A 21,467-nucleotide genomic window follows, 5' to 3' on the forward strand; every position below is an offset into this window, starting at 1 on the left:
CTCGGGGAGTCCCGCTTCCGGGTGCCTCTGGTGGCCAAGGGGGCGCTGCGGCACCAAACAGGAGCGCTAGGGAAGGGGCAGGCGAACCTCCCCAAAAGGACTGGCGGAGCCCCTTATCTTCATGTGTGCAGGATCCCACCGTGCCCGGGGTCAGCCCGTCGCCCCCAAACGCAAGCAAGGGTGCATGCACTCTTCAGAGGGAACAACTTTGGCTCTAGGACCAAAGGGGTGCAGGACACTAGAGACTCAGTCGGGATGCGGGCACTCTGTGACACCACCCCCACACACAGGAGTCAGATGACCTGGAAGGGCAAATGCTAGAAGGAATGCATCTATGCATCTTTCCATCCACCCTCCACCGAGCGCGGTGGGACGATCACCGCCCCGGCAAGTCAGCCACAGAATTCACAGTTGTCACAACAGAAGAAGAGCCAGGTGGCATCTGGCTGCCGTTTACCTGTCCCGGAAGTGCCTGGTGGCGATCAAGTTCCAGGTAGGACCCATTTGCTGCGTCTGTGTTTCCACCCACCTACCCACCCCCAGCCCTTCTAGCTGTTGGGAGACTCCTGCCCTTGGTAGGCAGCCAGGAAGTCACGCTGGGCTGGATTCAGTCTCAAATCCCAGCTCTGCAGTTTGCCATCTGGGTAGCTTGGGCAAGTGTCATCAACTTCCCCGAGCCTGTTTCCCCTCTTCTGTGAAATGCAAATTCTTCCAAACTGATTTCTTGGTGCAACCAGAAGACACGGTATACACGAAAGGCCGGACCAGGTGCTTGGACAGGGCACACACGCGGTGAGCGGGCTCTCTTCCTTCTACATCTCCTGAGGCCCATTGTCCACCGGTGTTTAGTAGTGGGAGAGCTGAGATCTGGAGGTGGGGACTTCTCCCTGTTCTAGACTCGGTCCCTGCTTTATCCCTACAACCCACTCACTGCTTAGCCTCGTTGCCATAGATGGGCAGACTCCCAATATTACACAGGCTTTGAGGAGGTCCCTCTTTTCTGCATGGTGTACTTTCGTGTATGCGAATGCGAGAAAGAGAAATGGATCTGGTGGTACATTCCTGTCATCTTAGCACTGAGCAGGCTGAGGCAGGAGGATTGCTGTGAACCTGAGGCCAACTTGGGCTCCTACCCTTGGGGGGAAAGGCTGAGTGTGGTGGCACATGCCCGTAATGCCTTGGGAGATGCAAACAGGAGGATTCGATGTTCAAGACTGAGAAGAGGCTAGTCCTGGCTTCGTAAAGATTTCCAGGCCAGCCTGGGCTACATGAGGCCCTACCAGGAGGAGGAGGAAGAGGAGGAGGCATGGTGGCATACACCTTTAATCCCAACACCCAGAAGACAGCGGCAGGTAGATCTCTATGAGGCTATCCTGGTCTACATAGTGAGTTACAGGCCAGCCAGGGCTACATAGTGAGTCCCTGTCTCAAAACAGGCAGGCAAGCAAATAAACAAAACACAGAGCAAGCAAATGGACAAACAAAACCAGGATGGCCCAGGAAAAGCAATTGCACAGAACCAATTGAACAAGGAAAATTTTTACAGTTTGTTCCCAGTTCACTTAGTATGAGGAATAGACTTCCCTTATCAAAGTGGCTCAGGTTCTTTTGTTTGGTTTTTTTGTTTTTGTTGTTGTTTTCCGAGACAGGGTTTCTCTGTGTAACAGCCCTGGCTGGCCTGGAACTCACAGAGATCCACTTGCCTCTGCCTCCTGGAGTGCTGGGATTAGAAGTGTGCATCACCACCATCTGGCGGGCATGACTCAGGTTCTTAACAACCAATATGGAGGAGTGGGGTAGGGGTGAGGGGAGAGGGGAGACAAGAAGGAATGCAACCCTAAAGACTCTTGGAACATCTGTTGGGAAATGCAGGGCCTAAAGGGCCCACCCTTGGGCAGCATCTAACCTGCTCCAGACCTGAGAATACCCAGTGTTTGGAGGACTGTGTACGATGTACACACAATGCAGACCTCAGAAGATGAAGAATGGAACCCCTCAGCAGCCGGTCAGCAGCAAAGGGCCGACGAAAGCCCTGCTGTGCTGTGGACTAACCTTTCCGAAACCTAACCACTCCCGAGAAAGACCCGTCGGCCACTTGTTTGGAAAACCCTAAGAACCCGGTCATCTCGCGATTATTAAAGCAAATGAAATAAACCAGAATTAAGCTCACAGAATAAACGACTGAGACATCTGTATTCTCGTCTCAGATCACCCTGGATGTGGGCTGGAACTCCGTTGCGTTTGTAAAATTTGTGAATTTGCTGGGTATCCAACACTGATGTATGTGACCAGGTGTTGTGCTACACATTCTGCTGTACAAAGAGGCACCCATTCAACAAGTACCTGTTCCTTTGTTAAACCGCACAGGGGTTAGAACTTGGGCCTAGCGTATGCTGGGCAAGCACCTGCCCATGCACTATGCCCCAGTTTAGACAGCTATCAGGAAAGGCATCTCTGCAGGGATGTGTGTGTGTGTGTGTGTGTGTGTGTGTGTGTATTGATCAGAAAACAAAAATGAAGTTTAAAAAAAAAGCGATTCATGTATCTTTCTGGGAAAAGAGTTTTCACAGAGGGGAGAGATTCAAATGTCCTGAGGAGAAGAGAACTTGTGTTCAGGACGGCCAAGAGGCAGGAAGGGCTGCTGTGAGCAGGACCGTGACGGAAGGGAGATAGGGGACAGATACTCGGAGGCCTCTGATCACAGGATGGCTCACCGCGACACAGCCTCATCGCCGTGGGTGGTGTCACTGTGGGCGGTGAGTGTGGAAATGAGGCGGCGGCAGGCCGGTGATGTCTCAAAGCACAGGTGAGGGGCGATGATGATGGCAGAACTGGGGTAACAGTTGGGGGAGGTGGTAAGGAAGAGGTGAGATCCAGCCGGGCAGGGGGGCACCTGCCTGTCATCCCAGCACTCTGGAGACTGCTGACACTGGAGGACCAGGAGTTCAAGATCAGCCTGGGTTACACAAATCCCTGACTCAAAGCAAAACAAACAAAATGTAACATCCATTCCCTGTAATCTGTGCTCCAGGAACTTGCAAAAAAAAAAAAAAAAAGAACCCCCAAACACAACAAAACAAACAGAGAAAGGAGAAAGCCAACTGTAATAGAATGGGAACTGGGCAATTAGGGAATTACAGGCTGGGTTCTCTGGAAGCCTGAAACAGAATCATCAGGGAGGGGGGGGTAGAGAAGGCTGCCGAAGAAGTGACATTTGAGATGTGTGTGTGTGTGTGTGTGTGTGTGTGTGTGTAAGGGAAAGTGAATTCTATCATCTGAATAAAGAGGGTCAGGAGAAGGTCGTTCCATACAGAGGGAAGAGTGTGCATCGAGGGCTGAGTGCTCTTGGGAAAGTGCCTGGCAACCGAGGAGGAGGAGGGAATAAAGGTTGTAACACAGGCCAGGAGAAGTGGTTTGGCACCAGACCAGGAAAGACCTGGGATGTGACATTGGAGAGTTGGAGCTTCATCTCACAAGCAATGGCGAATTCTTGAAGAAGCTGATGTGGGGCTATGACGCTAGCAGAGCTGAGTTAATTTGTTTTTTTTTTTTTTTTTCTAAGAAAATGCAGCTATTTTTGGGAAGCCGCTAACAAGACAAGAGGATCAGATCAATTAGATTTGTTCATCTAACAGAAGTTAATGGCGGGGGGGGGGGGGGGTTCTCCTGGTCTCCATCGGGGCAGATCAGGGTGAACTCTGCCTCGGTGTCTGTGTGGGCCAGACAGACAGACAGCTCTCGGGCCACACAGACAGATCGAGGGCCAGACCCTGTGTTCGCCAAAGCTAGATACACTGGCTTCAGGAAGATCGCGCTCACACTGCGAAGCAGTGGGGTGGGGGAAGGGAGGGACCGTAGAGAAGGGGCCCACGGGTCACAGTGTGACTTGGGGAAGAATACGCTTTGGTGTGGGGACCCAGGAAGACAGTCACCTGAGCATCACATACGACCCAAGCGTTGGTGTCTATGGCCTGGACTTCCACGTGGTGACGAACAGGCCAGGCTTCGTCACTGCAGACAAGAAGCACAGACAAGCTACGCTGAGGCCAAACAGAATCAACGAAGAGGAAGCCCAGCGCTGGTTCCAGTGTGATAGGTCATCCTTCTGCAGTGTGTGTGAGGAGGGGGGAGGGGAGAAATTATATTCCAAAAGGTCAGGAAAGGGCTGGAGAGGTAACTCAGCCATTAGAGGCCGGTTCACACTTCTAAATGTCAGGACTTGGGTTCCCAAAAGGCCAATAGAATGTTTTCATTGAGATGCGCAGAACCCGGTAACAACAAAGCATTAATGCATGCCCACTGTGTGCCAGGCGCCGGGAATACAACAGCCAGCGAATATCATGCCCTTCTTCATAGACTTTGTACTATGGATTACATTAAAAATGAGTTATTTACTGCTTGTGTGCCTGAGTGCATGTACGTGCGCCACATGCACGCAGGAGCCTGTGGAGCTCAGAAGAGGCACTGGGTCCCCTAGAACTGTAGCTACAGATGGTTGTGAGCCACCACACGGGTGCTGAGAACCAAACCTGGGTCCTCTGCAAGAGTAGCCGGTGCGCTAAACTGCTGAGTCAGCTCTCCAGCCCCACAATTTACATATTTATATAAAGGGGAGCGCACAGCATGCGTGATGGTCAAAGGTCAGACTGAAGGAGGTCTCTCCCTCTGCCATGTGAGTCCAGGCCATTGCATTCAGTCTGTGAGGCTTGGAGGCAAGAGCCTTGATTTGTCTAGCTATCTTTTTTTTTTATTTTTTTTTCTGAGACAGGGTTTCTCTGTGTTGTTTTGGTGCCTATCGTGGATCTTGCTCCATAGACCAGGCTGGCCTGGAACTCACAGAGATCCGCCTGGCTCTGCCTCGCGTGCTGGGATCAAAGGCGTGTGCCACCACCGCCTGGCTTGTCCAGCCATCTTAACCACTGTTTTGTTTGTTTTGAGACAGTATCTCATACTGCAGGCCAAGTTGATCCAGAATTCCCTGAAGTGTAGCCCAGGCTGGACTCACACTTGTAGCAATCCCTCTGCCTCAGCCTCCTGAGAGCTGGGATTTCAATGATGAACCAGTTAGCTTCATGGATCTTTAAAAGTTTGACCGGCAGGTACCGTGACCTTTGAGAAGAATTTAGTTCAGGTTTAGGGAGATTACAGACATATCATTAAGCGATGGGAAAGTGTCGATGTGGAAACCTAAAATGGCTTGCCTCACCAATGGTGAGATGTAATGGAAATGTAGGCACTGTGAGGTAGCCGGCCACGTAGGAAGCCGTTTTAAATGAACCCTTTGGGTTATACCTACCTCGGTCGCTTTCTGAGTACTTTCACACCAAGCCTTGTGTGCACCATTAGGTGTCGCCTTTATCACAATGGTTAAGTCATTACATGTTACTCTGCCATTTGACCGTACAACTCCCCAGGTGAGAAGTACGCAAAAGAGGAACTTCCTGGAGTTCTGGAAGGACGTCTCACCATGCCAGGGCAGTGAGACAGGGCAGAGGGGGCTGGACCATGGCGTCTGTGGCTCAAGAGAACCCACGGGAGAGTTTGGCAGGGTGAAGGGCCACACTCCCGATGTGTGCGTGGGTCCATCTCTCAAGGAACGTGGCTGTTGGATGATGGGCAGTTAGCAGACTCCTTCAGAGACAGCTCGTGGCTGCTGGAGTCTTGCAAGGCCGTCTAGCAGTGGCACAGTGGTGCCTGGATTAATCCTCTGGCGCTGGCCCTCGTCGACGCTTGTTTCTTTCTGTTGTCAGAATCAAATTCTGCACGTAATCTCCCCTTGTTTCCAGATCACACAAATCTCTCTGTTAGGTTTCAGAAATCTGGGATTACAAACTATTCTCAGGGCTCTCAGTCCTCTGAGTTGATTGGTGAGCACAGGAGAATTTTCTCTTGGGAGGCGGAGGGGACAGTCGGTGTGCTAAATAGAGGATTCCTTCTGAAAATCTGCCTTTGGTCATAAATGTTCATCACTTAAGAGGATTTCAAGATTTTTCAAGTAAAATGAAAAAGAGTGTGGGCTATAAGAATGCATATTTGGGTCAAAACCAAATGGCACACTTAAAGCCAAGCACCTCACTGTACGTAAATAATTCAACAAAAACCACCAAACAAGCAGGAGAGATTGAGCAAAAGTAATTAATGCCGACAAGAACAAACTATTGGAACAGCCTAAGGGTATGAACTATGGTTTTCAAAATGGTGGCATCAGAACCCATTTATTACATGGATGGAGAGAAAAGCCTGTTTTTGTTTTTATACTTAAGCAAAAAAAATCTATCAAATGGGGGAAATTCTGTCCCATATAGATTATTGCTTTTTCTTTTATTACATTTATTTATTGTAGGGAGCACGAAGGTCTTTGTGCTCAGACATGCACCAGGGGAACCCAGAATGTTAAGCACACAGTATGGTCCCTTCAAGGGAAGGAATGCAAAACCTGTTTTCTGCCCAGAAGGCTAAAGCAGCTGTGCTTTCTAGCCTGGGGACCTTTGTGCCGTCTATGTGGCCAGGGACTTTCTGGCCCGTTCTCGTAAACTTGGTGTTCCTCAGTCAATCTACAGAACCTATCCTTTATGGAAGGTGTCTCGTGTGCTTCACCGAGAGTTTCGATGCAGCCACGTCGGATCTGAATTCAGCTTACTCTGTTCCACAGAGAGATTTAGGTATGCTTCGCTTTGCACTCGGGCTTGAGTGAATCATCACAAGAATGGTTTCCGCCAGGTCGTGCTGTGTTTAAATACACCTAAAACAAACAACTTGGGGTCAGACTCCCAAAGTTTGAACTGACACCGGCTACAACACAGCATGCGTGCACGGAGAGGTCAGAGGTCAAGTTGTTGGTGTTGATTCTATCTTTCTACCGTGTAGGTTCTGGGGATCCAACTCAGGCCGACAGACTTGGCGTTAAGCAATGAGCCATCTTGCTGGCGCTGGTTCTATTTTTATTTATTTATTTATTTATTTATTTATTTATTTATTTATTTATATGCCCATCTGAGCTGTGTGTGTAGTCAATGGTATAAAGACTGCCTAGCATGCTTGAGGTCCTGGTCGGGTCCCTAGCTCTGTACACTTGATCTCCAGCTCTCAGGAAAGATCCCCATCATTTCCTAATATATTTTGACTATTCCTCATCCTTTTCTCTAAGGAGAACCATTCTCACCCTGTCTGGAAACTTGACTGGTTCAGGAAATGACAACTCCCCAATGCCTCCCTACCCCCTAGCCCTTTTGAGACGTTATATGTATGGCCCAGGCTGGCCTGGAACTTGCTACGTACAGGCCAAGCTAGGCTCAGACTTACGATTCTCACGTGTTAGCCTCCCAGGGGTGGGAATTACAGATGTACACCACCATGCCCAGCTCCTTAATTCTTCAAAGCTGATGTCACATACCCCACCGCTCTAGCGGCGAAGCTCGTAAGACAGCTGTGGACGACACGTAAGTCACCGTCACATCTATGCCGTTTGCATTTAACAAAATGCAACCCAAGTTCAGATGACCTACTGACACCCTAATCCCAGCGGTCCCCTTTACTGTCCGGCTCCCCCTCCGGCTACCACTCAACTCCTAGCACAAGGACTAACCCTAATGGTATCATAGGTACTCATCTAATATTTATGCTATTTTAAAAATTTTTTAAATATGATTTTTTTTTAAAATTTTGTGTTCATTGGTGTCTTACCTGCCTGCATGTCTGTGTGAGGGCGTCAGATCCCCTGGAACTGGAGTTACAGACAGTTTCGAGCTGTTATGTGGTTGCTGGGAATTGAACTCAGGACCTCTGGAAGAGCAGTCAGTGCTCTTCACTGCTGAGCCATCTCTGCAGCCCTAACATTTATTTTTAAATGTATTACATTTGTTTAGCGTATATGTTTGCACACAAGCACACGCGCCGTGGCAATGCACATAGGGGTCAGAGGCCAGCGTTCGGGCGTCCGTCTCTCCACCACGTGAGTCTTGGGAATCCAAGTTGGGTTGTTTAGCTTGGTGACCGGTGTGTTTACCTCATCGGCTCTCAGGGAGAGACTAACTGAAAAGGATCAAAATCAATGTGGGAGCGGTAGCACACACCTGTAAGGCCAGCACTGGGAGGTGGAGGCAGGGGGATCAAGTAGCCCAAGGTCATCCTTGGCTATATAACAAGTTCAAAGCCAGCCTGAGCTACCTGAGAGACCTGTCCAAAAAAAATTACAGAGAATTGTAACTGGTCTTAGTGGTTGAGATGTAGCCCAGTGAGTAGGTAGACTGATTGCCTAGCACTCACAACGCCCTGGATTCAGCCCCAGAATGTATACATCTGGGTGTGGGGCCATATGCCTGCAACTTCAACATCCATTAGGCAGAGGCAGCAGGCTCAGGGGTTCAAGGTCATCTTGGACCAAATGACAAGTTCCAGGCCGGCCTGGGATACCCGAGAGCCTGTCTCTAAAGGAAAATAGTAGAAAATCAGGGGTTTGGAGATTTAGCTCAGTGGTAGAGTACTTACCTAGCCAAGCGCAAGGCCCTGGGTTCAGTCCTCAGCTCTGGGGGAAAAAAAAATCAGTCTCCTGTGCTTAGATTCAGTAGAGGTTTTTGGATCAAATCCAAAGGACCATCCTACATCGCTAATTTTTCTCCCTCAGACAGGTCGTTTCCTCTGTATACACAGCCAGGACCCTGAGTGGCCTCCAAGCATAGGACAGATGACCTTCAAGGACCAGCCATGATTTTGCCACAGGCAGGAGGGTTCTGTGTTTTAATTGCCTGGAGGTTCCATCTGTGGCTCTTGGAGCGGCGCCTGGCCCTGCACCCAGCCGACTGACCTACTGGTTCTGCACGGTTGGAAACGAAGCGGCTTCGGTAACAAAGTAACAAAGAAGCCCAGGGCGGCGCGGCATGGAAAAGCAGACTGGCTTGAAATTTCCTACGGCTGGAGCCTCTCAACAGACCGAAGCATCAGCTGAGGCACCTAGAAACTCAAAAGTGTGTTTACCTCTGGGCAGGGAAGCATTCTGTACTCAAACACGCACGAAGCGGGGCGCCTTTGCTTCTGAGAGCTGGCGCCGACCACCGTGCTTCCGCAAGAACGTCTGAACGCCGTCTGGGCCGAGCTGGGAGCTTCTCACCTCGCAGTCATGAGTTAAGTTCTCCAAAGCAATGCTAACATTACTGGTGTAAGGGTGGATCCCAAGTCATTGCCGTATCTAGGGAGCTACCACTTCTACAAGGATGTGACTTGCTTGGTAAGACACTTTATTTTTCTTTTTAATTTTTTTTTCTCAATAGGTTTTTTTTTAGACACGATTTCACCGTGTAGTTTTGGTGCCTGTCCTGGATCTCGCTGTGCAGCCCAGGCTGGCCTCGAACTCACAGAGATCCGTCTGGCTCTGCCTCCCAAGTGCTGGGATTAAAGGTGTGCACCACCGCCGCCCAGCAGGAGACTCTTTGAGATGCCCCTGGGCAGATCTCTCTACCCTCTGAGCTCAGGCAACCCTGTTCCTACCCTCCTTTTAGCTTAACGATCCAGAGGACCCCGGGACCAGGCTGAATGAAGCCGTCTCCAGCTAAAACAGAGGAGGGCTTTGGTGGTGTTGCGGGGGCGGAGTCGAACATATTATTCTCTGCCCTATCCACTTTGCTTTCTGTTCCCTTTTTACGAGCTTTCGGCGTTTTCAAATTAATCTTGGAATGGTTATTAATCAGGAAGCCCGCGGTGCCCAAGGAAGGAGAAAGTGCAGACCGATGCAGAGAAAGAAATGCCAGCGAGGGACCCCACGTTGGAGAGACAGACACTGTGAGAGAGCCACTCTCAAGAGGCTGGCGAGGCGTGTGCGTGTGCGCGGGTCTCCGCGTTGGCACCATCTGCCGATTCCTCAGGAGGACGGAACGAGCCAGCGAGCCATGAAGATGCGATTATGTAACGCTGGAGGATTGCTTGTTTTCAAGAGACGGAGGCAAATGGAACGGATTGATTTGTTTGTCAGAGTCGTGTCACTAAAGGAGACCGGTCCCCTCCTCTTCCTAGAGGACCTCAGCAAAGAGGGGAGTGATTCCAGACACACAAGACGCCTGATGACCCACCTGGGTTGGACCCCTGGGACCCACAGGCTGGAAGGAAAAAAAAAAAACCAAAACCTGACTTCAGCAAATTGTCCCTTGACCTCCACATGTGCATACAGAGGCAAAGGCACACAGCTTCCCCCTGCGGAATAAATAAATGTATAAGAAGAAAAAAAAAATGCAAGACCACAATTCATTCCATTCATGAAAGCAAGGCCGTTTCCAGAGCGGTGCTGGCAAATCCTTTTCTGGTTTCTCTGCTTGAAAAATTGACTGTTCCCCTGCTACCTAAAAGGGCACAGCCATAGGAAGGGACGTAATTGCCACTGGCCCTCGCGAGCTTCCCATCCTGCCTGCTTTGCCTGGCCTCCCTTGCTTTCCGGGGATGTAACATCTAATCCTGAGACCCATGCAGTCCTATTACTATGCAGAACTCTAAACATGTGCTTTGAGAGAGGAGGCAAGCCTTCCCTTGTTAAAGATTTATTTTTAATTCTGTGTGTGTGTGTGTGTAGGACAAAGGACAATGTATTAAAGCCGGTCCTCTCCTTCCGCCGTGATGTGTCCCGGGCACCCGCCATCAAACTCTGGTCTTCAGGCTTGGCGGCAACTGCTCTATCCATGGATCCATCGTAGTGCCCCGCCCCCCCCATCACCTTTATTCAACATGGAGATTAAACCTATAGTATCGGATCCACCTGCTCGCTCTTCTCCATGCTGCTTTCTACCCTGGGGCTCTGCTCCCTCACCCTCCAGCTCTTGGGAGCAGCAGGCAGAAAGGGTATAAAACGAGGAGATGAATTCCCCCAGCTCCTGCCCTCCCACAGTGCCTCAGGTTGGCGGTGTCTTCCTATAGCAGGTCACCCCCCGACACACACACACATACACAAAGGAGCCTGGTCCCCAGAACCCTCTCTTTCTGGACTCTGTAACCTCTTCCGAGACTTCACATCTAAGACTGGGGAAGGCTATTTCTAGCTCCTTGGGCACTGTACCGATCCTAGAGTTCCCTTATACCCTACCCAAACTTCGTCAATCGTCCCTTGATTAAACCCTCCTCTAATCATCCAATTTGAGCACGCCATCTGTTTCTCATGTAGACCCTGTCTACACCGACCACACCGCGTCAGCCTGTCGTAGGCCCTACACTATGTTAAACTTAAAAAAAAAAAAAGCAACATTAATAATACAGCATGCTAGGCTTTGTGTAGATCGTCTGCGCATTCACCTTTTCCCAGAGCTATAATAACAACGTAAAGAGAAAGTCTAATTTCTCTTTACAACATAATTGTGCAGTGGAGTTTGTATGAGCTAAATATAATCCGGAGAACAAGCTTTTTCGTGCCATCAAAATTCATGTTAACAACTATAAAGAGAACACTCTAGAACTGATGCCCCTGAGTCAAGATTTAACGGAAAATAAATTCCAGTATTTAAATCCATCTACCATATTCGAGAGTACATGTGGCCAGTAAATTGGGGGGGGGGGGTGTACGTGTGTGAGCAGCAAGGGACGTGAGCTGAGCGGGTTTGGTCTTCTCTGTATTAAATAAATATACTTTCAAAGAGGGGAATGGGGGCTGGTGGGGTGGCCCGGTGGGTAAGGGCATTTGCCACTAAGCCTGACTACCTGAGTTCAGTACACGGTGGAAGGAGAGAACCAACCCCCCCCCCTTGTTCTTTGGCCTCCGCAGGCTTGCCCAACACCCCAACCCCCCCCCCACAGGAAGCAATGTAGAAAACAAACAAACAAACAAAAAAACAAAACAGGACCTCAACAGGGCGGATGCAGCTGGATGTGTGCTAACAGGTATACTCCCAAACTCGGGAGGCTGAATCAGGAAGCGTGAAGGTTTGGGCCTGGGTGGGCCACATATTGAGACCCTGTCTTTCAAAAGACAAAAACCAGAGAAGTTGGGGCTAGAGGGGATGGCTCAGTTAGGAAGCTCTCAGAAGATCGGAGTTCAGTTCCCAGCACCCCTCCCAGCGACTTCCAGCTCCAGGGAGCCGGGGCCTCTGGCTCCTCCTGCACCTGCACTCATGTGCGCAGACCCCGCCAACACACACCATGATTTAAAAACAATATTTTGAAAAGTTAGACGTGCCGGGCGGTGGTGGTGCACGCCTTTAGTCCCAGCACTCGGGAGGCAGAGCCAGGCGGATCTCTGTGAGTTTGAGGCCAGCCTGGGCTACCAAGTGAGCTCCAAGAAAGGCGCCAAAGCTACATAGAGAAACCCTGTCTCGAAAAACTTAAAAAAAAAAAAAAAAAAGAAAAGTTAGACGCAAATTTCATTTCCATAAATCTAACGGTATGTTTCGTGATCATGAGGAAGCTTGCTATCTGCATAATAAGTTAGTCAAATAACCACCTTTTGATGGTTAGAGCCAATCAGATTGCGAGGCACATCGACTCCGTGTCCTTCCAGTGGAATTTATCTTCAGTCTGCAGGGAGGCTTGCTCGTCTTCCACGCTCCTGAAATAGCAGAAATTATGGAATGGAATTTAGAGGAAAGATAAGGAAATTACCATTTATAGACTACACAGAAAACTTGAGGCAATTTGCATCTGTTAGGCACATTTAACCCTGAAAATAAACACGCATGCCATCGCTTTCTTATTTTCTATATCTGAAAAAAAAAAAAAAGAAAAAAAAAAAAACCACACCAAAAAAAAATCAGCCTGGCAAGTATACAAATCAAAATCCACTTTTTTTTCAAAGCAGAAAGCCAAGTGAAAACATTTCTCAGTGCAGGATTATAAAGCTCCCATCCACAGCTTCAGTGGCTCCCCACTGCTCTTGGGATCAAGTCCAGATTCCTTCACACAGCCTGGCTCCTCCAGCATCCATGCTCTCCAGCCTCCTTGCTGTTTCTGCCTCGAAGGCCTGAGCATTCCCTGTCCCTGCTGCACACTCCTCCACGTTCAAACTCAGATCCTTGCCATCTCCACACAGTCTGCACTTCCCGGGGAATGTCTGTCTCCCCAGCTGGGCCCACAGCACTGGCTCCTTAATGCCAAACACCAGTGAAGGGCTTGCCGCGCTGCCTGATGGGGGCCATTTGCCACGTTTCCCTCCTTGGTCGGGTTTCCTCTGGCCCTGGAAGGGCACCGCGCGCAATGCCTCTCTCAAATGCAGGGGCAGTCTAAACCAGGTATGATGGTATACACACATAACCCCAGCATTCCGGAGGACACAGGGGGATGAGAAGTTCAAGGTCATCCTTGGCTACATAGTGAGTTAAAGCCAGCCTGAGTTACTTGAGACCCTGTTTCCAAAAAAACAAATTAATAAACAGATAAAATAAAAATAAAACATGGGGAAGTCAACAAAGCTTTCCTGGAAGTTCTATAAGCTTCTTCCCTCATTGTATTTTCTTCCCTTCTCTCTCTCTCTCTCTCTCTCTCTCTCTCTCTCTCTCTCTCTCTCTCTCTCTCTCACACACACACACACACACACACAAACACATATATAATACATAACACACATATAATACATACCATATACACACCACACACACATACACACACACCACACACACATATATAATACATAACACATACAAACACACACCACACATACACACACCACACACACATACACATACACACCACACACACATATATAATACATAACACATACACACACACCACACACACACACACACACCACACACACACACCACACACACACACACACCGAGGGGTTCCCGCTGAGGTCCCAAAGACAATGGGATGTCCCTCAGGTCTTGCACCTGCAGATTTGTGGAGCACCTGGTCACATGACTATGACTGTCTGTTTTCCACATGCAGGACACATGTGCAGTGAGGTTGCCTCATCTCCAGGACGTCGCAGCTCCACATTTGGACTGGGCCAGCTCAAGGGCAGGAGGTAGTGAGGTCTCCGTGAGGATGAGGGTGCTGTGTTGAGCATGGCCCTATCCCGATCCCACGGAATACAGTCCTAACAATTTTGAGCAGTAAGGATTGGTGAGTCCATTTTACAGAGGGGAACACTGAGGCACTTGTGTGTTTTGTTCTTGTTTTTAGGATTTATCCAAAGATTCAAGTTATAGTGTCGGGATATCAACTCAAATTTCTCTGCTTTTCAAATGTCTACGCCCATCTTTATAACTTCAAAAGTGACGTCCTGGTCTGGGGTAATGGCTCCCTTGGTAAAAGCGTTTGCCACAAAAGCCCAAGGACCTGAGTTGATCCCCCAGTAACCCTGTAAAAGCAAACACAAAAACAAACAAACAAACAAAAAACCCTGAGCCCTGTGCACAGTTGTGATCTGAGGCCTGGGAGGTGGAGTCAGGCCACCAATCAGTGAGCTCCGCGTCACTCGGGCCATGTCTGAGAAAATGAGGTGGATGGCACCTGAGGAGTGACACTCAGGGAACAGGACCTCTCTCTTCCACAAGCACATGCACACCTGTACATACAAACACACACACCTGTACACACAAGCATGCACACCTGTACAAACACAAACATGCACACCTGTACAAACATGCACACCTGTACATACAAACACACACCTGCACACACACAAACATGCACACCTGTATAAACATGCACACCTACACAAACATGCATACCTGTACATACACACACACACACACACACACACACACACACACACACACAGGCATACCAGCCTTTTAAAACAAAGGAAACAACATTGACTGCCTTCCATTACTTATAAAAATCAACTTTTAAAAATTATTTTTATTTTGCTATGCAGTTGGTGTCGAACCTTTAGTTCCAGCACTTGGGAGGCAAAGGCAGGTAGATCTCTGTGAGTTCGAGGCCAGCCTGGGCTACAGAGTGAGTTCCAGGACAGGCTCCAAAGTTACACACAGAGAAACCCTGTCTTGAAAAATAAAAAAGAAAAAAAAAATTTTAAAGCATTTTTTTAAACCTGATGTGTATGGTTGTTTGCCTGCATGTATGTCTGTGTACCATATGCATGCCCGGTACCTGTGGAGGCCAGAATGGGCATCAGATCCCCTTGGGCTGAAGTTAAGATAGTTTCCAGCTGCCCTGTGGGTAATGGGAACTGAACCCAGGTCCTTTCTCTGAAAGAGCAGCCGGTGCTTTTAACCATGGAAAGATGGCTATCTTTCCAGCCCCTGAAAATTAATTTTTCCCAACATGTAGTGTTGTCTAATGAATGCCAAACACAGTGTTAGACCGTGAGGTGTGCCCAAACACAATGGACCCTGTTACGGACTGAGAGCACGGATTTAGACAATGTCCCACCCGCCTGCCTGCAGCCGGGTTTTATGGAGGCGTTTCCTCAACTGAGGCTCCTTCTGTGACTCCAGCTGTGTCAATCTGACACAAAAACAGCCAGCACAACTGACCCCTTGTCAGCGTGACACACACACACACACACACACACACACACACACACACACACACACACACACACACACCACTGTGAGGCCACAACCCTCCCTTCCTAGTTCATCCCCCAAGATCTCACATTAAACATAAATAACTTTACAGATACCAAAGTCTTTGCAAATTCTAACACATCAAAAGATCAGTTTGGTTTTGTTGTTGTTTTGGTTTGGTTTGGTTTTTTGAGACAGGGTTTCTCTGTGTAGCCCTGGCTGTCCTGGTACTCACTCTGTGGACCAGGCTGGCCTTAAACTCACAGAGATCTACCTGCCTCTGCCTCTGCCACAACCACCAGGCAAGACCAGTTATGTTTGAAAAAAAAATCTTTTTAAAATCCAAAAAGTGGGGCTGGAGAGATGGCTCAATGGTTAAGAGCACTGGCTGCTCTTCCAGAGAACCCGGGTTCAATTCCCAGCACCCACATGGCAGCTCACAACTGTCTGTAAGTTCAGATTTCCAGGATCTGACACCTTCACACCAACGCATATAAAATAAAGTTAAAATAAATTAAAAAAAAAAAATCCCAAAAGCCTCTCAACTGTGGGCTCCTTTAAACTAAAAAATAAGTTAAATATTTTATTTCAGGAGGGAAGAACCAGGACACAGTCACATTAACTCAAAGCAAAACCAAACTCTGTGTAAATAAGTCAATGTCCAACAAGGTCTGGGATCCGCTCACTATCATCTGGGCTCCTCCCAAGGGCCTGAGTCACCTCTCCGGCTCCGCCCTCTGCAGCACACACAGCTTGTCTTCTAGGCTCCGGCTGGCTCCACTCCACTGCTGCTTCTGTTCTTTGTGGCCGTCTCATGGTACTGGCATCTCCAAAATGCTGGGGTCTCTGCCGCAACTGGGCTGCACTTTCATCAATAGCCTCTCCTGGGCTCTCTTTATGGTTTGAAGCCTCAGCTTTTCTGAAAAGGGTTTATTTGTGTACACTTCCACACGGTAGTCCATCATTAAAGGAAGTCAGGCCAGGAACCCGGAGGCAGGAGCTGATGCAGAGGTCATGGAGAGGTGCTGCTTACTGGCTTGTTCCCCATGGCTTGCCCAGCCTGCTTTCTTATAGAACCCAGGACCTCCAGCCCAGGGATGGCTCCACCCACAGTGGGCCGGGCCCTCCCCCATGCCACCACTGCTGCTGTTCATGGTGGTCGTCCCACGGTACTGGCATCTCCAAAACTGCTGGGGTCTCTGCAGCAACTGGACCACACTTTGACCAGTCGCCTCTCCTGGGCTCCCTTCATGGTGCCAAGCCTCAACTTCTCTTCATGACCCCTTCAGTCCTGGGCCTTCAACTGCCCCTGAAGCTGCACTTTTGCCAATGGCCTCCCTGGCCTCTCACAGAGTCAAGCCTCAGCTGCTCTCCATGACCCCTTCAGGCCTTCAAAACTAATACCACCTGGTGACCTTTAGACTACCAAGTTCAGCTGCCAGCACGAGGTGCAACCTTGGCTGCCTCTGGAACACAGCTTCTGTGTGCTGACCCCGAGGGAACCCTTCCCAGCAGACTTCACCTCAGGGATGCTGGTCTCTTAATCACCGCTAATTTCGCAGCCCCAGCTGACCAGCATCAGTTGTCCTGGTAAAGCAAACATTTTATTTTGGTGGTGCCGGGCTCGTTATCCCAGCTGATTCTTCAGCCCCAGCTGACCAGAACCACTGACCCTTGATTCAACCGCCCCGATGATCTTTACATGGCTTTCAAACTTCCGTCTGGAACTTCAGCAGCCAGGCCTCTATTGTCTGCATCTCTCTCAATACTCTTCATGTGCAAGCTTCCACAGAAAGGCTCACCAAAGCTTTGAACACCCCAATTTCCAAAGCCCTTCCACAGTCCTCCTAAACACACATGGTCAGGTCTGTCACAGCAACACCTCACTATGCTGGTACTGAGTTTTGTCCCAGTCAGAGTTCCTATCCTGTGATGAAACACCATGACCAAAGCACCTTGGGGAGGAAAGGGTTTATTTGGCTCACACTTCCACATCACAGTTCATCATGGAATGAAGTCAGGCCAGGAACTCACTCAGGGCAGGAACCTGGAGGCAGGAGCTGATGCAGAGGCCATGGAGGGGTGCTTGCCTATGTCCTGATCTTATGGAGGCATTTTCTCAATAGAAGCTCCATATTTGTGTGTTTATGTTCCTGTCTGTGTGGATAATGGCAGGAGGATTCCTAGAATTCAATGGCCACACAGCCTAGCCGAATAGTGAGGTCCCGGTACAGTGAGAACCCTTGTCTCAAAAAATAAATAAAACAGCCGGGCGGTGGTGGTGCATGCCTTTAATCCCAGCATTCGGGAGGCAGAGCCAGGTGGATCTCTGTGAGTTCAAGGCCAGCCTGGTCTACAGAGTGAGTTCCAGGAAAGCTACTCAGAGAAACCCTGTCTCAGAAAACCAATAATAATAATAATAATAATAATAAATAAATAAATAAATAAATAAAACAAAAAATAAAGTGGAGTGCTATGAAGGAAGACAGCAGATGTTGACCTCCAAGAGAGCATGCATCAGTGTGTGCACACATGCATACACACACATGCACACAGACACAGATACACACACACATGCACAAACATGTACATACACTTCATACGTATACATATATGTAAAATTTTTTTAAAGATGATAAATTAGGGACTGGAGTGATAGCTCTGTGGTTAAGAATACTGACTGCTCTTCCAGAGGACCCTATTCTGTCCCCAGCACCAACATGGCCACTCACAACCCTGTTATTCTGGTCTCAGGAGATCTGACACTCTTCTGGCCACTGCAGGAACTGCATGCTGGTGAAACACACACACACACACACACACACACACACACACACACATACATATATAGGATGTAGGATAACAGATGAAGGTGAGTGGAAAGGCTGAGAGAATGAGGCATTGCATGGTGAGAAGTGATGTAGAAGGATCATGGAAGGCCTCATAGAGAAGCTGCTGACTGAGTAAAAACCTGAAGGAGGATTGGGAGGGAAACATCCCAGTCTCTGAAGGGAGAGTGTCCTTGAACGAGGAAATAGAGCAAAGCTTGAGGCCATGATGTGTTCCAAGCAGGTAAAAGAGAGGCTGATAGACCAGAGGGTGAGGAGGAGGGTAGAGAGGTCAGTGGACAGGAGAACAAGTAGGCACCTTGTGGGCACCATAAAGACTCTGGCTCCATGGCTGGACATGGTAGAGCACACCTTTAACCCCAGTACTGGGGAGGCAGAGGCAGTATGATCCCTTTGAGTTTAAGGCCAGGCTAGGCTACACAGTGAGACCTTGTCTAAATCAGAAAACAAAGTCTTTGGCTTCAGAGAAGATGGGAAAACCACAGGGAAAGCTAGGCTAGAGAACTGATATAATCTAACCAAGTATAAAAGGTAGATGCTATTTCCATCCACCCACCCATCCACCCACCCACCCACCCACCCATCCACCCACCCACCCACCCACCCATCCATCCATCCACCCACCCACCCATCCATCCACCCACCCACCCATCCATCCACCCATCCACCCACCCACCCACCCATCCATGCATCCATGCATCCATGCATCCATGCATCTATCCATGCCACCTGCTCAGGTGAGCGGGACAGCCCCAGAGTGACCCTGGGCAGTTGAGTGCGTTTTCTGTGCTGACTACAGAGCCCAGAGCAGAAAGGAAGAATCCTCAGCTTTGACCATGTCCACACCTTCCTGCAGCCCCAGAGAATGGCCCCAGGTAGCTGCAGGGCTCTGCACTCCAGAGGCTTTGGGAACCTGCAGGTTATAAATAGCCTCCCCTGTAGCAGGGAAAGGAATTGAGATGCTCTGTGAGTCAGTGCCGCAGAACCACAGCCCCCCCCCCACACCAGCGGCAGCACGGCTCCTACTCTGAGACACCCTGTCTGGGACACCCCCTTCTTACCATTTAACCAAGGTAGGGGCTCTGCTTTTAACCGTGACCACCCCCCCACACACACACACATACTCCTTCCTCTTCCCAGGTTCTAACTTCTGGAGCATCAGGAAGTCACTGTCTCCTTAGATCTGAGGCACAGGGTTGTATACTAGTTCAGCTCAGGATCTGCAGTTGGTCCTGCCTGGATTTCAGGCCCAAATTTTCTCTTTGTTTTTTGTTTTTGTTTTGTTTTGTTTTTGAAACAGGGTTTCCCTGTGTAACAGCTATGGCTGTCCTGGAACTCACTCTGTAGCACAGGTTGGCCTCGAACTCACAGAGATCCACCTGCCTGTGCCTCCTGAGTGCTGGGATTAAAGGTGTGAGCCACTACTGCCCAGTCTTTTTTAATTACATTGAGAGAGAGAGAGAGAAAGAGAGAGAGAGAGAGAGAGAGAGAGAGAGAGAGAGAGAGAGAGAGAGAGAGAGAGAGAGAGAGAGAGAGAGAGAGAATGTGTGTGTGTGTGCGTGCACACAAAAGCACATGTAGAGGTCAGAGGATAACTTTCCAGAGTCAGTTCTCTCCTTCCACCGTGGTTCGTGGACTGAACACCAGGTCCTCAGGCTTGGTGGTCCGGTCCGTACCTTGAGTCACTGAGCCGTCCCAGGAGCTCAGCTGTGCCAATTCTTACAACCCTGTGACCTTCACGTCACTCACGGGAGCCTCGTTCATAACATGGATGACGATGACCTTACCTGCTCTGAGCAAATGTACGGGGTCAAAATCCAGTGTGCAGCCCCGGGTGTGGCAGGAAGTAGCTGCTCAAGCAATGGGGCGAGAGCCCCGGTGCTTAACTGTACTATAATCCAGAAGTAAGCGACAAGGAGATGGCTTCTGTCCATCCTCTCACTCCTGCCGCGGCCCTGAAGCATGAAATCCTGACCTCCAATATCTCCAGTCCTTCCAAACTGCGTCTCACAGTCTGTCATCTACAGGAACCTGGAAACAGAGTCTGGGAGAGAACCATGTGGCTTGTCCAAGGCCACACTGTACCCCATATGGCAGAATCTGTAGTCAGGAGAAAGACACAGTCTTACTGCCAGAGGCCCAAGGACAGAAGCAGATGCTGTGTGTGGAAGCAAAAGAGTACAGCCCACAAGGAGGGGGTGTCTTCTGCTTCCCCTGGCCACGGCCTCTAGCCTGGGAGGTGAGAGGCTCCCTGCACACCCACTGTGCCCTGTAACTTCCCGCCAAGGATGGGGTTTTATTGTTGCTTTGTTTTTAGACAGGGTCTTCTCAAGCCCAGGCTGACCTTGAACTCACTATGCAGATGAGGGTGGCCTTGAACCTTTGGCCCTCATGCCTCCACCTCCAGAGAACTGGGATGAGGAGGAGTGTGCGCAGGCTTGTCTGGCTTATGTGGTAATGGGGATACAGGCTAGGGCTTCACACGTGCTAGGCAAGTACTCTACCAACTGAGCTACACCCCAGCCTTCCCATAAAGATGACTAATTCAGGCACATTGACTCACGCCTATGATCCCAGTGCTTAAAAGGCAGAAACTGGAAGATCTGAGAGTTTGAGGCACATGATGAGACCTTGTCTCAAATTTTTAAAAAATTTATCATTTCTTTGTATTTTTAGATTTGTTTTTATTTTAGTTATGTGTGTTTGTGTCTGTGAATGTGAATGCAGGTACCCTTGGACACCAGAAGAGGGCGACAGAGCCCCTGGAGCTGGAGTTACGAGCTGTTGTGAGCTGCCCGAAGTGGGTGTCTGGAACTATACTGAGGTCAGAGGAAGGTAAGTCTTGACTGCTGAGTCTTCACTCTCAATCTGTGTGTGTGTGTGTGTGTGTGTGTGTGTGTGTGTGTGTGTGTGTGTCTGTCTGTCTGTGTGTGTCTGTGTATGTGTCTGTGTGTGAGTGTCTGTGTGTGTGTATGTGTGAATGTCTGTGTGTGAGTGTCTGTGTGTGTGTGTGTGTGTGTGTCTGTGTGTGAGTGTCTGTGTGTATGTCTGTGTGTGTGTCTGTGTGTCTGTGTGTCTGTGTGTGTGTCTGTGTGTGTGTTTCCTTTTTTTTTTTTTTTTTTTTTTTTTTTTTGAGACAGGTTCTCTCTATGCAGCTCTGGTTATCTTGGGACTCCTT

At 49.2% G+C, this 21,467-nt stretch overlaps 1 long non-coding RNA gene across 1 annotated transcript; it reads left to right on the forward strand.

The window, feature by feature from the left end:
* The first annotated feature begins 30 nt into the window (after window positions 1-30).
* On the forward strand, window positions 31-11,214 carry LOC114681312. Its single transcript, XR_003732889.2, has 3 exons — window positions 31-493; window positions 8,624-9,223; window positions 9,684-11,214. It is a non-coding gene; the product is annotated as an uncharacterized LOC114681312 (long non-coding RNA).
* The last annotated feature ends 10,253 nt before the right edge of the window (window positions 11,215-21,467 follow it).

Source organism: Peromyscus leucopus, chromosome 23 (genome assembly GCF_004664715.2).
Source record: "Peromyscus leucopus breed LL Stock chromosome 23, UCI_PerLeu_2.1, whole genome shotgun sequence".
Classification (NCBI taxonomy): Eukaryota; Metazoa; Chordata; class Mammalia; order Rodentia; family Cricetidae; genus Peromyscus; species Peromyscus leucopus.